The sequence below is a fragment of the Pyrgilauda ruficollis genome, unplaced genomic scaffold (assembly GCF_017590135.1).
Source record: "Pyrgilauda ruficollis isolate IOZ18807 unplaced genomic scaffold, ASM1759013v1 scaffold39, whole genome shotgun sequence".
Taxonomy (NCBI): domain Eukaryota; kingdom Metazoa; phylum Chordata; class Aves; order Passeriformes; family Passeridae; genus Pyrgilauda; species Pyrgilauda ruficollis.
Genome location: NW_024525378.1, coordinates 37,500 through 48,043, shown reverse-complemented (window position 1 = coordinate 48,043; position 10,544 = coordinate 37,500).

Below are 10,544 nucleotides of genomic sequence, written 5' to 3'. Positions count from 1 at the left end.
GACATTTTCAGCCCATCTTCCTCCGTGTTGTTCTGTGTGTTCATTTTGGCAAAACCTCTAATTTGTGCATGAAGTGGCCATTTCCTTGAATGCCATGAGACAATTGAATCTAATGTTCTAATTTGTAGTTTCAAATGCTTGTTTGCCTGAGGAGTCATGTCTGTGGGCAAGGGGGCTCAACCATGCAAGCACAGACTGCTGCACATCTGGACTGTGGGATTTGAGAAACACCAGCAAAACAACAAACCTCACAAAAAGGCTTATGAAAATAACATGACCTTTAAATGGCAATATTAGTAATAGAAAAAAACAAAGGGAAGGAAAGAGGAGTAATTTAATTCAAGTGGATTTTCAAATATAATGTAGTTCATTTAAAATTAATTTCATTTAATGTTAATTTTAATTAGCTCACATCTGTTGTAGATATCCAGAGGACTGATTTAACCTGTGAACTGAGGCTGCTTTTCCTTGCAGTCCTTTACTTCAATTACAAAATCCTACCACACTGTAATGCTACACACATATTTGCTTCCTTTGGAAAGGAGCAGGGAGAGGATGAACTGCACAAAATGGACACCGGTCATGTTGGTTAATGTACAGCAAAAAAGACCTATAGATTCTGCGCTGACAAGAAAACAGCTCTGACATTAAAAAAAAAAAAAAAAAGCCAACCCAAGGCTCTAATTTGTCTTAATATTAGCCTGTCCAAAACTTTCAGTAGAAATGTGAAAGCCAGAAGTACTGGCTGAACAATCATGGACCACTGATCTCTGTTCTTTCCTTCTTTGTATGCTTGAGACTAACTGAAATCTGCCTTTCACATCGGTTTGTGGTAAGCAAATTTTAAGACTGTGAAATAGTCCCAACTGGAAAATTACACTGAGAACCCAAAAAAGGGAGACTAAGATGATTTTTTGAAACCAGTTGTATTTTTCAAAGCTGATGTTCTGCATTGTGATGAGTTTATATGGATGTAGTATTGCAATTTTCAGAAATGTTAGAAGAACTGAGACCTGGATACACTGAGTACTATTAACTCTCAAGTGGAATGTGCAGCAATTTAAATTAATGAAACACTAATTTCCTGCTCTTTCAAAGAACTCCCTTTACTGCCATAAGACTCACAGAAACAAGTGCATGCATGCCTGCTTATTTAGTGGTGTGGCCTAAAAGTTTCTAATAGGACTGTTAAACAGACAAGAACAAATATCTGATGCATTTGTCCCAGTGATGAGCTTTGTTATCTCTGCACCCAAGTGCTGCATTTTGTATGCACTCATTTTTCAAAGCAGAGCACCTAGGCAGACTTACATGGCCGTTAAAGGGAAGGCTTTGACATGTAAGAGATTTCCATTTCTTCCTACACTGAAATCTAAGCCTGACAGACTCATGGGCTAAATTAATTCCTTAAGCCCTTGGCCCAGCGATAAAACTTATCTGAAGCAGAAAATGGAAATGTACAGCATGCTTTATAGAGCTGATCAAAGATCCCCCAGAAAGTGCTGAAGCAATCAGAAATGAATGATCTGCTCTCATGGATAGGAAAAGTGGATGTTTTAATTGCATCAATTATTCACCACCAATTATTTGTGAGAAGTCTTTTATGTCTGGGTGGTTCAGGAGCCTATCTACGCATGTTAAAATCAGCTGAGTTTCCTATTATTTTTCTGTGAAAACCAAGTTAGCTGTGCTGATGGTTCAAATCAGAGATGGAGGAGCCTGCTGAAATTTGGAGCTGACAGCTACTGTGTGACTCCTTCCCTACTGAAACTCAAAAGAAACCAATATTGTGGTAGGAAATTGATCCTTACTGAAATGGTCTTTAAAACAAGGAAAACCAGACAATCTCCTGAAGGAGACGATGTACAGATATATACTATATTTTAACTTACTAATGCATTATTATGCATCAGAAAATAACACACAGAGGATGCTAACACAAGACACTTCTTTTTGTTATTCTTCCACTAACGTAAGAAATGTCTTTATCACTGACTAACCCATCAGCCTTTCCTGATCCATTTCTACCCACACATGACATGGTTTTGTGGACCTGTGTTTTTGTTTAACCATTCATTGCTGCTGAGGAAAAGCAGTGCCTATCAAGTTAACAGAAAGGGAGCTCATCTCTCCTCAGTGCTTCTCCACCCTGTGGGGATGCCTGTGTAAGTCCTATGCTGCTGATTAGTTTTAAATGGCTCAGGAGGGGACTTTGTAGGCTGTTGCATTTGTGGTGCCCCTTACTGACTTGAGGCTGAATTTCTTCTTAGTTAACATTGATGGGCTTGCATGTGTTGACACGAGGACAGGATTTGACCTGGGAAATGTCCAAGTATGCGACCTAAAGGATGAATGGTGGTTTTGATCAGACAGCCAGCTTGATGACACTGTTGGCCATTAGTGAACCTGAGATATTTATGTGACATCTAGGAAGAGTCCCTGCTTGGCGGCTGCTTGCCTGGCAGGGACCATCTGCATTACTTCATATGGAGCTGATTCCTTCAGTGCATCCTACCTTGTGAAGCAGCCTGGACAGACCCAGTATCTCCAGAAAAAGCAAGATGTCCTTTTCCCAAGCTGTTTCCTGAAATAACCTGTATTTCCTGCAATGCTGCTGTCAGCCTGCTGTCCTAAAGAGGTGTTATCACACGTAACCCATGTCTGAACCCCAAATCCCCCTCAGACACAGTTGCCACGCAGTGATTTAAGACTCCTTAAGCAGAGCAGGAAGAGATCAGAAAAACAAGGAAAGCCTATTTGCAAATCTAAAGAAAGACATGGTGTAGCTGTGGAAGGAAAAGCAACAGCTGAGCAGCACCTGGAGGCACTGCCAGGCACAGGCACAGGACAAGTAAAGTGATAAAAAGTCCCAAGAGCAGAGGAGCTCTGGACCTCTGCAAACACTTTAAGGCTTGTCAGCCCTGCCAGGTGCCCCTGACCAAGGGATGTCCTTCCAACAGTGGGATCCAGGGAGAGGGCCTACATACAACGGCACTGCCTCAGTGCTGGCTGTTGGCACTAAAACGTCTCCACAAAGTTACAAGACTTTGTCTCAGTTTCTGCTTCCTTTCCTAATTTATCACTTTGGGAAAATCACTGACATTGTCCTATGCCAAAGTGATACATGTATCTGTGTGTTTGCTATGGCATTAGAGATGAATTGTAATGGGTTTTTTTGTATTAAAAGCTGCAGTTGGACTTGATGATCTGAAAGGTCTTTTCCAACCTAGATTATTCTATGATGAAATGGCAAAAATTGGCATCAACAAATAGATTTGTTGTGAATGAATTTTTGCTGCCATTTTAATGGAAAAAAAAATTAAATGCAGGGGAAAGCTTGAAGTTCAAGAAAGGAGAAATATCCCACTGATGTGAGCTGTCTCCTCGCTTTGAAGGGTTTTGGTGTTGGGCCATCAGTTGTGTACTACTGGTGCTCCTCTGTAAGGTACTGGATGTAAGGAAGTGTATTACAGAAAAGCTGCGTGACAGATGCCAGGGATTTTTGGCTCCTCAGCTACCTGCTCCAGCTGGGGCCACAGCATCTTTCCAGGCAGCCCTTGGGGACTCTGTACTTTGGGATGACGCATTTTGCATCTTCCTTTCCAAACACTCTCCAGCTGAGAGGCAATGCCTTCCCCACTCTTGGAGAATTTTCCCTGGATTGCTTTGAAATGCCAGAGGTATACAGAATTTCCTCAGCTCATATGCTGCAGCTCCTCACACATAGCTTTTGGGGATCTCGTGTGGCCAGGAGTAGCCTCAGCAATGTCATTTCCCATGACTGAGTCCAAGCAACTTCCACTCCTGCTTCCAAAGGCCCAGCAGGATCAGGAGGACTTTTAAAAATTAGGAACATGACAAACAGAATATATACTTAAGGTTGCAAAAGAAGACACCCCCAGCACCAGCAACCTCAAAGGCAGTGGAAAGAAGTTGAGGGGAAAGCCTCAGGCATCTGTCAGGAGCGTGCTTGATGCCATCCCTCACGCCCCTCTCTGTTGGACTGAAAAGCCATACAGCTCCCTGCTTCATTGAGCTTGAGCTCTGATGGCAGCTTGGTGAGATTTTACCCAACATCTCAGCAGCTCTGAGACATCTCCTCAGTACAGGGGAAGAACAGCAGTTCGTGACTCAGGTGCCTAAAAGTGTGAATTCAGGCAAGGATGCATGTTTGTGACAGCATGGCATATCCCTTGGCCTTGAACTGGCATACTCTCACCTTTCTTTTCTTCTTTCCACCTACCTAACTGGACTTCTCTGTCTCCCAGAACAGTAAATCAAGGAAGAGCAAAGCTTGTAGATGTGGCAGCCAAGAGGTTTCAGAAACAGAAGACAGGATAGAAAGAGTCCCACAGGTTCCTTTAAAAAGGAAAAACAAGGCAAAGATGCAGGGGGGCAATGAAAGAAGAAAAAACTAGAGATTTTACAGCTTTAAAGCCAGCTGCTCAGTCTGGTGCGGCCTGATTCATGCCCTCTGTTGGCAACAGCACTTTGGGATCCCGTCAGCCAGAGAGTGGAAGTGGTGGCCAGGGCAAATGTATGCTAAATTTCTTAGTCAGAAAGTCAGAAGGCAGAACATGCATGATAATTTATTGGAACCTAAAAATAACACCGACAAGACCCTTTAACATCAGGCAATTTCTAGTTCTTAAAAACTTCAAGACAGCTTTCTGTACATCGTTAATGGCAAGCCCATAGAATCTTCCATTGTTTAGACATGAAAAGAAATCTTTATTGTAAAGACAGAGATGCTTAAAGAAATTCTAGAATGAGTCTCTTAAATGCCATCTTGTCATTGTATCAATCATTTAAGGTCCTTGTAATATGCCACCTATATTAGCATTCCGTGCCTTATGATAAACGTATAGATAAGAAGTATCTATTGATTTGTTTAGAATCTCCTACACAGCCTAAACCCAAGCAGATCACTCTCAGTTTAGTGATCAGAAAGTGTCCCAGACTCATGTCCATGCTCCTATGCACATTTACTTATCAGGAAAACAGAAACAGTTGCCTTCTATGATCTCATTAATAGGTCTTAGGCAAAAAATCAAGTTATTGTGGCACCTTGGCAAGATCTGCGTAACTGTATCTAAGCCATCATGTGTGTTTTCTCTGCTTGCAGGAGGAACTGAAAAAAGAATGGGTTGGCCTGAATTTCATGTGCATTTGTGGGTTTCCTAATGATCTGGTCAGTGTGCCTGAAAAGGCACTGATCTTCCCCTAATCTGCAGCAACCAGCTGCCCTTGCTCTGTCTCTCAGCTAAATCAAGGATCATTTAAAAACCAGAGATTCCATGTTCCTCCAAGCTCTGCCACTCAGCTGCTGCCTGGATCCTCATCTAAAACCAAAAATTTTCCAGGCTTCTCCTTGACCCTGGCACAGAACACCCCTACATCCTGGCTCCTAATTTTAATATACTGGACAAATGAACCCTTTTCCTACATATTATCAATAATAAATGAAAACTTCTTGTTCACACCATCAAAGTAAAGACATATTGGCCAAAGTGACAGGAATCTGTCACTATTAGATAGGAATCTATTCAAACAGCCACCTAAACAAGACAGCTGAGCGCATCTCTATCCTCCTCTCTATGAGGCACTGGGAGTAATATTTGACATGAGACTTGGCAGGGAATCAAAAATTGAGAACGTGTTCTCCTTAGCTCTATCAGCTGCTAGAAGTCCCTTGACAACTCTGTAACAGCCCTCTATCTGTGTAAAGCAGACAACAGAGCAGGAGGTATTTCACTGAGGTGTCAACCTGCACAAGCCTTCATGCTGCCACTTCATACCATAGTCACTATTTAAGTTAGAAGCCTTCACCTTCAAAAGCTTTAGGCTATGTCTGGAAACAGAGCCACAGCCATTTCTCCTGCCATCCTGAGCTGGTCTTACTCCATTGGAGATAAGGGAGATCTGCAGGCTGGCAGCTAGGGGAAGCAGCTTGTGGCTGCCCCATGCAGCTTCTGTCACTAAAGCCCATCTCCAGCCTCACAGAGAGATGCAGGAAGGGTGATTTCTTCACACCATGTCAGCAGTGACCCTTTTCTCTCTCTTTACATTCTAGTGTTGATTACAAAACAGAACCATGGAAGAGATGGAACAAACATTACTGTGCAGGGATGCAAGCCATAGCTGAATTGAAAATAAATTTAGGGCTTAAATTCCCTGTATTTCCTCTGGAGATCCTTCCCTGAGTTTTGAATCCAGGGTGCAGTGCAGGAAGATTTCAAAGGGGTGACCAGGTTCAGAGTAAAGTGCAACCCGTGCAGTCCCTGACACTGCCTGTGGGCACTGGAACCGTCAGCTCTCCTTTGGTGGGAACATGATAGCTCTTATAATGAATGCATCCCTTGAAATTACACTTTCAAACCAAAATGACTCCTTTGAAATAGTCGTTATGTGCTTTCATCATCCAAAACAGAAGCCCTCTCCTGGTAAGCCTGAGCAGGTTGAAAACATTTCAGATTCACAGCCACGATGCTGGGGAGAGCAGAAACCCCAAACCAGGTCTCTCTGAGCCTGGAGCAGACACCCATTCTCCAGACATGTTGCCTAATGATATTATCTCTCATGGGCTGTGGTGCCTCCCTAAAATCCACTCAAACTAATTTTTTTCCTGAAACAGCTCATCTAAAGAGACGCCAGATGTCAGAGATGCAGCCTGAACATTTGTCCACACTGTGTGTGCTACTGCGCTGAGCATTTTTTCTGGGCAGTGACATCCTCTCTGGTTCTGTCATCATATGCAAGGTGTCCAGCACACCTGCAGGGTGTATTTTTATGGATGAGAACAACTTTGAAGGAGTGAATTGAAGTGCCTGAAGCCAGTGTAAAGGCTAAGCATATGGCAGGCAGCAAGCAGCATGCTTTGCCAATGGAACAAGTTTGTGAAAATCAGTGATTTCAAGCTATGAAAGAGAGGACAGGGAAATGTTTTTACCTCTGGAAACCAATTGGAGCTCCTTGTAGATGTCTCTTGTCATTAACAAACAGTTCCCTTATTTTCTCTCATAGTAGTCATAACTGCATTCTTTACTCCCCTTTTCCCGTGTGAAAATGTTACCTAAAATGAGACTCAAATCTCCATGGAAATACTGATAATACAGGTGCCAGAAAATGAGATCTTTTCATTAGCTGTCAGTGTAGCCCTCATACAAAATCCACTTTCATAGTTACTTTACCCCATGTAATTGCACAGCAAGGCCCTGTTTAACATCTCACTACATAATGGAAACTTTCTATTTCAAATCAGACTAATTTTAAGAGTTACTCAGACATTTCAAGAGACAATAGCTGTAATTAAAGTGTTTCTAGTGATGGGTTCCTATTATAACGTGGCGGAAGATTCTCTGATAGTCTTGCTGACTGCATTAATCACAATTGTTTTCATTAATATTGACACTATTCTCTTACCAGACAAACAGAAAAGGAGATTAATCAAAATACTGTGCTGGTTTCCTTTGCTCTGAACCCCTCTTTTGGACTGATGCTCAATTCTAAGCTTTCAGTTGGAATAAAGAGTAGTTTTTGTAAGATGTGCAGGCAGCTTCACACTTGTTATTTAAAGCAAAATTGTGAGAACAAAGAGAGATAATTTTTTTTTTTAATCTGAAAATAAAGCACTGATGAAATTTAAATGCTACGATTCCTAAACATCTAATTTGTTTCCAATTTGTGTGTCAGTGACGTGAGATTGCTGGAATGTGTTCAGACTGGGGAATGAGGTAAGCATGTATATGTGGGTTCATTTTTTTGGGGGAAAATTGCACAGACCAAGGCACAACTGGCACACGAGCCATTTGGGGTTGTGAGGCTGACTCAGGAAAATGGAGGCCTCCAGTGGCAAGTCCCCATGATGATGGTTTGGAACAAGCAAAGAGTGTGTTGAGTTTCACAATGATGGAAAACCATGAAAATACCAAGGGAAAACTATATTTTCAAATTCACTTTCTGATTTCAAATACTAGTTATGATGATGTAGCCTCCTAAAAACTGAGTGATAACCACAGAAATTGTTGCTGCTTTCATATATCTAATGCAAAACAAGTATTTTTTGTGTAACCCTTTAAATGTGAAATATTATCTTGTATTTTGTACATAGGAGTACATAGAAGTACCCTTCAAATTTGCAAAATGAAAACAGGTATACTTTATCAGATGCATTGCCCAGCTTTAAATCTACAGGAACCTAAAAGGTTGATATTACCAGAGCCTGAGACCAAAGGACCTGGTAGATAATTTGTTATTGAAGTGAAAATAATTTAAAAAATAAAAAAGCAAAACAAAAAAAAAAAGCTCTGCAATGAACAGAGCAAGAAGTCTGCAAGAAGTCTTAAAATGTCTGTGTCCTGCCTTAATGTTGACTTTCAGAGGCTACAGGTTTATAAAATGATGTCTCACTAGTGATTGCCTTGCTGACCTTTGCAATGTGGGCTCAAATCCCATTGCACCTCACATTCTGTTTTGCTTAGAGGGGATCTGCAGCTCACCGAGACTATAGTCCCACTGGGACACGGCGCTCCCTTATGGTCCTTGCAAAAAGACAGCAGGTGGGTCTGTCTTCCTGCTCTCTGGTTTCTGGCCAGGACACAATAAAAAACCAAACTTTTGCGGGAATGGAAAACTAACTAACTAACTAAAAAAAAAAAAAAAATAATCTCATTCTCTGAGTTCTATATATAACCTTGTAATCTATGATTACAAATTACTTCTTGCTAATGTTTTGTAAAATGCTCTTTTAAACTCACCTACTGGAGCCTATGCACTCGCTTATTAAAAACTAGTAAAACTAGTTGTGTGAAGCCTGTGTCAAAATCAGTATTTTAAAAAAATAAGTCCCAGACTTGTACAAAAGAAGCAAAGTACATTGCAACACTGACATCACAAATTCATTACTGCTCAGTGTCTGTTGAATAAAAACTATTAACTGTAGAGGATGTGAAAAGCATAGGGTTTTAATAAAGAGGAAGTGTTTTATAATTCTTGAAATGAGACCTGTGATTGTATCTAGTCTTTAAAAATAAATTTTCCCTTTAGGTTAAGAGTTGCTGTAGTTTTGGTGAGGCAGGACAGGATATGCTTCAATTTATACTTCAATAAATAAGAAACAGTTCTACTCATATAAATAGGATTAAACAGAGGGGGGAAAAAATAGACCTGCCATCACTGGGAAATACAAAGAGAAAAAAGAACCTACATCTGTATATGGAAATATATCAAAGGGGATGGTACACAAATATCTCCCACGTCCAAAGGAATAAAAACTGTAGTTTAAGAAAAGAAGAATAACAATTAGAATTACATAGACTGAAGGAAGAGAGAAAAGAAGAATATACTTAAAGGCATAACTTTTTATGCTGATCAGTCACATCCTATTTGAGGTACAATAAAACAATAGTTGTTTTACTCTGCTAGATTTGTTACAAGCTGTTCAAAGACTGTGATAAAGCATGAACAGCAGTGTGGGAGACTTCTCTGCTGGTGGTCCTGCACTCCTGACCACAGCTCTTCCCTTAGAGAGGTGTGAGCATCCACGAGTAAAACTGCAACCCTGCTGGCTTGAGGAGTTAATGCTAAGGCCTGATTCCTTGTTTATGGTTTTTTTGAACCATTGTAAAGCTCTGTTATTGTGGTTGTGATTTGTGTTGCTGCCAGGGTGATAAAAAGCAGTTTCAGAATTTAAAGGCCAAGCTCTGTGCTGGGGTTAAACAAGCATTTAGCACTTATTTGGTCTGTGAGATTATCATCAATCAAAATAGAAAATAAGCATAATTTGAATATGTTCTTAAGAGCTTTATATAATCCATGTTAACACCTCTATTCATGTTGATTGAAGGCAATCTCTGATTAATTTTTACAAAACTGAATATAATGGGAATGTTTCATTGTGCTTCCTGGCACAAAAAACATAACCAGAAAGGCCCTAGTAGTGTCAAGTGTGGGTCTGTCCTATGTTAGAGACAGAAATTGTGAAATGTGAGGAATTTTTGCCAACAATCCCTCCTTCACAATTTTCTCGTGGGAAATGAAGAAAGAACTATTTGGGCATGATAACGTAGGCATGACACTTTCTGAATATTCAGACAAAGCCTTTGGAGTAGGGAAATATGTGGCACAAAGGATGCTGTTGCCATTGGGCTCTGGGACTACACTCATGGTCCAGGAGTGATAGGAAGCTTTAGGTTCAAAAAGGGTGACAAGCATCTACCAACTCCAACAGATTTGAAAAGAAAAATATGCACATGTAGGAGCTTTGCTCTCATTCAGTTTTCCAGTTTATTGAAACCTTGTAGGTTATTTCAGTTTCGGTCAGAAGTGTCCTCCAGAAGTGATGTTACTCTGTGGCTTCATCCTGAGGGATACACACAAACCACACATGGTGTGTCTGGTATTCCCATGGAAAGGATCTACCACGTTTCATTGCAGATTTAAACCCCACAACTGACAGGTATCACAAAACCTCTTGCCATTTGATGCATGTTATATAAAAGGCTACTGTGTACAGTCTGCCAGCCTGTGGCAGATGGCTTTCTGTA